The sequence below is a fragment of the Podarcis vaucheri genome (assembly GCF_965113315.1).
Source record: "Podarcis vaucheri genome assembly, chromosome: 7".
Taxonomy (NCBI): Eukaryota; Metazoa; Chordata; class Lepidosauria; order Squamata; family Lacertidae; genus Podarcis; species Podarcis vaucheri.
In genome coordinates this window covers 45,725,258-45,731,967 of record NC_138765.1, presented here as the reverse complement: position 1 = coordinate 45,731,967, position 6,710 = coordinate 45,725,258, and the positions used below count along the sequence as shown (strand labels likewise).

General features: G+C 38.6%; 1 protein-coding gene across 1 annotated transcript in view; it reads left to right on the top strand.

Annotated features, from left to right (window-relative positions):
* Positions 1-6,710, top strand: part of WWOX (WW domain containing oxidoreductase) — a 574,826-nt gene that overhangs the window by 195,128 nt on the left and 372,988 nt on the right. The window lies entirely within an intron of this gene.

The window sequence follows — 6,710 nt, the reverse complement described above, 5'->3', positions numbered from 1 at the left end:
TAATTGCCCATGACTGCAGCTGGATAGGGGAATTATTTTTACACGTAAAATATTTTTTACATGGGAAAAGGAAATCATTCTTATTTAGATATATACCCTCACATTCACCATGGCGTAGAGGACCTATAGGAAATTTCATGCGGTGTCTGTGTTTCCTAAGAGTGTGCAACAGTTACATGTTTCTCTTGCCAAGACCATAGGTTTATATTTATATTTTAATAATGCTTTTGTTTCTCTTTGCATTCCAAACAGCAAAAACAGTGGATGAGTGTAGACATAGTTTGCCCACCAGTGCTATGACTGCAGTTTGGTAATGAAGATGAAATGATTGTAATGATGACCTTTCTGTGCCTTTGTCTGTACAATGCCCTTCTCTTTAACTGAACACCTTTCAAATGAACACATTCTGAACTCTTGAACTGCTCATTCTGTTCACTGAGCGTATTGCTCAATCTGCACTTTATCATGATGTGTCTCCAAAGACTCTGTTTCCTTACATTTGATGTCTAGATGAGATTTTTTTCAGAATCCTTCAGTAGTCAGAAATTGGGCTGTTAAGGGACCACATTAATCTGTGCAATGAAATCCTAAATTAGGGACTCTTTGTAAATAGTTTTCAAACCACTAAATAGACCTTAACATATATACTGCACAACTCAAGTCTTATTTGTCCGTCCTCATTGGATAAAGTACTTCACAATTTCTATTTGCCACATATTATGCTCCCTTCTGGTTATTTAGAATGTCCCAGACAGGTGTCTATATTGAAAGGTTCAACAGAAGCATAAAAAATTATAGAATATTTATGCGTCTCTCATCATATTTGAACAGGCATTGGAAAAGTTGCTTATGGCTGGGAATACTTCTCCCAGCTTGATTCAGAATTACCTCTGCTGAAAAGAACTCATTTGGTTTTGATCATATTTGTGTGGTTAAGCACATGCCTTGCATGAAAAAGGTTTCAGGTTCAGTCCCAGGGATCTCATCCCCAAGTATGGTTGGGGAAGGACTCCTGCCTGAAGTCTTTGAAAGTCATGCAGTGTCAACAGGACTGAACTAGATGGACCAATGATCTGATTCAGTATAGGGAAGCTTCCTATGTTCCACTATTATTAACTGGCTTGTTTTAAACTTGGCTCCTTTACCAGCCACAGCTGCAGTTGGACTCCGAATGATGGGGACACAAGAACACAGCAATGCTTAGACCTTGCAGCTCAGTTACAGTTCTCCCTCTTCCTGCTTCTATTGTCCCCAAAATGAGTCTGGTGGTTGATAAGAATACAGTGGTACCTCTGGTTGCGAACGGGATCCGTTCCGGAGGCCCATTCGCAACATGAAAAGAACGCAACACACGTCTGTGTGTCTGCGCACGTGCGGGTTGTGATTCACTGCTTCTGTGCATGCATGAGCGGCGAAACCCGGAAGTAACCCTTTCCGGTACTTCTGGGTCGCCGCGGGACGTATCCTGAAAGAGTGTAACAGGAAGTGGATGTAACATGAGGTATGACTGTAGTTTCTGTGCAGATTTTGTTAGGCATTGAAATGGATGTGGAACATTTTTGGCTCAGTATGATGAATCTGTTCAGAACTCAGGGGGTCAGCTTTGGCAGGTACATGAGATGACCTGCCTGTTAATCACCAAATGTATTTCTGTTTGACAGGTGGGTTGTCCCAACTAGCTAAACATCATTGCTTGGTACTTCCCCAGCACCTGACTGAAATCAATAACTCTTCTTATTGGTATCATTGCTGCTACATTGCTGCCATGTTAGTTTCAGCAAGAAAGTGAAGGGATGGATATTGTAGAAGTGGAGGGCTGCTTAATCCTGAGTGTTGGCAGAGTTTGGGCTTGGCTTGTAATTATCCCAGAAGCTCCTAACTATGGAAATATCTTCTTAGAACGGTCTGATTCTGAACATTATTTAATCACTACAAATTACTGAATTGGTGATTTAGTGCTGTGTTTCCAAACCTTTCTGGAAAAATCCAGGTTTTTAATTGTCCAAAGCAGTGTTGACTGGGATAGGTCATCTTAACCATCATCAGTCCTTTCATCTGCGTACCTTTTCTCCACCTCTTCCTTCTTTTCCCCCAACTTACTATGTTGTGAGAACAGGGAGACAAAAATGAAAGAAGCTGAAAAGACCTCTCTTATGATTCTGATTTTCTTGAATTAAGGCTTTTGAGTAGCACAAAAAAATCTCAGTCTCTTTCCGTTGTCTGTTGCTTTTAAACAGAGGTGAGGGGAATTATTCCGTCTTTCCAACAGAGTCATTCTTGAGCTTCCCCTCTCCCTCCTTTCTTCATTTCAGTTTTTGCTAGTTAATATCAATATTACTCCAACGTCCCTTCCTTAATTGTAAATATATTTTTGGTCTTGTATTTCGGAGAGAGTTGTCAAATCATAAATATATAAAAGAAACTTAGAATAAACAAACCATGGTCTTCCCTCTCCCCAACCAAATCTCATGCCAAATAAAAACTTATCTCATTTTAAACCTTTGATCCATGTAGCTTATATGCAGTGTGTTGCTGCAACCCTCATGCACTCTCATACACTGGTACTTTAATGTCAATTGAAAATTAAATTAAATGGAGAACTTCTGTTTCTTAATGGCAGTGTAGGAGGGTTTTCACCAGGCAAAGCATTTTTGTACTCAGCGCCCCCTGCCTCCCACATTCCATGCCAGAGGGGTAGCCAAGTACCAAGATGAACTGTGAGTGAAGCCAATTTTCCCCGACCCTGGGAGGAATTTGCAAGGATGATTTACTCTCTGTCATCCTTGTTTTTCATTCGCCAATGATTCCCCGCTGTCATGGGGGTTGCTTCCATTAAGAAAGGCAGCACCAGAAGCCTAAAATGAAAAATTTAAAGTAAAAGTTTGTTATTGTCAACCCAAGATTCTTCTTATATGTTAGACTTCTTCCTTAATGAACAGGCTCAGAGTTTTATGTTCTTTGCATCATATTTAATACACCTTTATTATTCCTAGTGTTGGACTGTTGCAGAACTACACATATGTGCTATGTAAATGTATTGCTAGACATTTATACTGAACTGCATACCAATATCACTGGGACACAGAGCAGACAATCCATTATCCAGCAAATACACCTTTGCTTGCATTGGGTGGGTGTGCTGGGGAGACTCTGTGACTGTAGCTATTTCAGGTTCAGAAGCCATTTAGAGCTCAGGTGACAGGAGATTGGAAATTACTTTGAAGGCCTGTTTAAAAGACAGTTTGCATTGTTGCATTTAACTCTTTATATACAGTTTGACTTTCAGGGGACACTTTTCATAACTCCTCTTCCTTTGATGTGGTGCTATGAGTATCTCTGCCAGTAGTCAAATAGGTTAGACAGGGTGTGGAACATTTATCGAAAGGAAATTCTGTGAGATCAGATTGTATATCATGCCAATAACTCTATCTGATTTTCAAATGTATAAAGTTCCTCAGCATTGCAATTTAATCTTTTCCTCAAGAGGGTAGAGGTTAAAGTATAATATGTATATGTGTTGATATATTCAATGGAGATAAAGAACAATCTCTGGACCCAGACCTGTAAATAACTTTACATTATTTTTAATGTGTGTAAGTGAAAGAAGCAGCTGGCAAGTCAATCCCCATCACTTCCCGATGATAAAGCTCTGTGCAAATGCTACCTTTGTTTAAAGCCATATTAATTTAGCTTCAGTCACACAGAAAGGTAATAGTTTTCTAGGATTTAGACTAACAACTTCCCACTGTAAAGCATAATGTGATTTATAGGCTCCATCTGCCTCCATAAAGGAACTCCTCCCCCCATCTCAGCATCTGCATCTTATTTTGCACCTGAATCATAATGAGTAAGAATTCTGAGATGAGTTTACATTCAGTAGTGCTGTTCTATTTATACGTCAATGCTGTTTATTATAACATAAATCCACATCCAATATTTACTGTTAGCTGTGCAAGAAAATTAACTTTCCTGTGTGCATTTGTGTACAGTAATGCACAATCTAAAAAGCGACTGGTAGGCCCTACTAATGTGTGGCAACATCCTTCACCTGTTGGTAGTGTGTGATTTACCATGATTTCACTTGGCTAAATGTAAGCACATGTGTGCTTTTCTTATGCCAACATGGTAGCATATGTATACCCTTTCTGATTTTATAGTGTTGTCTGCTGATACCAAGCAGAACTGCTTGCAAAGTATACTCATCTAAGTTATTTTGTAAGTTCCTTAACTATCTGATCTTGCAAGCTGAATTTTTCCACTTTTTTGTTTGTATTAAAGCAGAGGTAGCAACAAGGTGTCCTCCAGAAGTTGTGGATTACAACTCCCATAAGCCCCAGCTAGCATAGGCAATGGCCAGTGGAGATGGAAATTGTAGTCCAAAACATCTGGACGGCACCATGTTGGCTATCCCTGTATAAAAGCATTAAAATATAAGTACACAAAATCAAAAGTTATATGAAAAGATGTATAAATAAAAACAAAACAAGAGTATGTTTAAAGATAATATTTACAGACATACGGATTTACATTATGCTGAAACTTAATATTCCAGTAATTAATAAACAGTACCCAGTGCTTTTTTATTTTTAAGACTTGAGAAAGCCTGAGCTGCAAATTAGAGCAAAAATCTTTAAGATACTCCTGTTGCATTGCAAATATATCTTACTCTGCTTTGAGAAGACAGGAAGGCCAGAAGTTGATGGCAAAATCTACACCATTTGAAATTTTGAAAGTTGTTAGAGAAATCACCAGTCCATCTTAATTCCATTGATTTCAATTAGTCTACTCTGAACTAACATTAGATATCACACCTAATGTTGAGTTAAATGGGTAATCTGATTTTCAATTCAGCTGTCTAGTTATGAGAATTACATTAACTTTTTTTGGGGGGGGGAGCTGTTTATCCAATTTTGCTGCTGCCTGCATGCTGGTGTAACTAAGGCAAAATATAAAGATTTGCAAGAGCCAAAGAAGAAAGACAGTAAGCACTAAATGCAATGGATACTAGTTCATATGAGAAACATCTGACACAAAAGAGAAAGGTCTTACATGTTATCCTAGAGTCCTGAAATGTTGATCAGCTATTTTAGGGAGAAAGTGTTGAGTGTAACATTGTGTAATGACAAATCCTCTTCAGTAGTGTAAAGATATCAGGAGGAGCTTTATGGGATTTGAATCAGGAACCTTTGATTCTGTGTGTGCTACCTTGTGTAAAAAGGCCATTGCTTGTTGATTGCGTTATCTGCCTATGCAAGCAAATACTCTCATTCCCAAGACTGGACCTGCCCACCCAGGCAGGCCATTTGACCTTAAAATCCCAAAATTTAAAATTCCCAAACAGCTTGACCCTCACATAATGGAACATAGTTGCTTATACAAAATAGATTTGAACAGCAAAGGGGATGAATACTGAGCAGCCTTTTCATGTTTGTAGAATGTCGTTCTCTTGGCAAACTCAAAGCTCAGACATCTTATAGAAGGAAAAGTTTTATTATTTGGGCTAGATTTTTGTGGGTGAGACTACACAGATGATCGGATGCGTTAGGAGGTTTTTAGTAGCTCTAGGAGTTCTATATTGTCCATTTTTTTTTAAAAAAAATGGCTATATTAACCTATATTGTAAGTTATAGTGATAAGTCTTTAGAATAAGACACACTAGAAATTAAAACCATTTGAAATTTGTTAATAGGCTGTCTTTTGTGAATCCCTGGGTTTATTTTCTAAACAAAATCTATACAAGTATGATGGTCCCCCTCCCCTCTTTGCCTCCAAATGACACAAGAGAGAAAACACTGGCTGTTGAAGACTCTTTTCAGTATGCGCTTATTACCATATTTGCAATATATGGCTTCAGTTCCCTCCTGTAACTACTCACTATGGGCTGTTTTCTCTTTGGAATTACACTCTTGCTTATGAAGGACAGCAAGCTGGGCTACTTGGGGTTTGTTTTGTTTTGTTTTTCAAGAAGTAACTGTAACCCAGCGCCGTGAACCAGAGGTCCAACCTAACCATGGCTATTAATCATGACCGTCCATTATTTACGGAGGATTCATTCATTGTTCCATAAAGGTATCTAGAGGGTCAATTAGAGACAACAGACAGGATTTTTCAAAGACACAAGAGGGTCAATTAAGCCCTCCTTGTAATTTTCTGCTTTAACAGCAAATGCCAGCCTATCGTGCAATAGATATAGTGAAGTTTAGAAATAAACAGGATGCTTTTTTTTGTTTGGGAAGAAAGGGGGGGCAAGATGTCAGTTTGCTAGTAACATATGGTTCACTGTCAAGCCATGGCCAAAGCAAAAAGAGATTTTTTATCACTGCAACTGGCAAAGTGCAAAGTTCCTTTTAGGGTCAGTGTACCTTTGGGTGATGAGGGAATTTCTAAGAAGGAACATTCCAATTCCACTTCATAGGCGCATCATTTGTCTCTGGATTCTTCTTGCCTGTGGTGGCACTTCTCTACACGACCAGACTAGAGTTGCAATACCCCAAGCACTTCTGTTGTACAACCTCCATTTATTTTAATCTCGATCACTGAAATGAATGAAGTTCTTAGTAAGGTTTCTTGTTTTTATTCAAATCTCATTAGAAAGAATAGAGATTGCTACAGATAGCATGATCAAGAATTCTACACAAAGTATTTGGCAAAGGTACAGAGAGAGGTAGGTACAGGAGAACTAAATGGTTAGCAGCTCTTAACAAAATTTA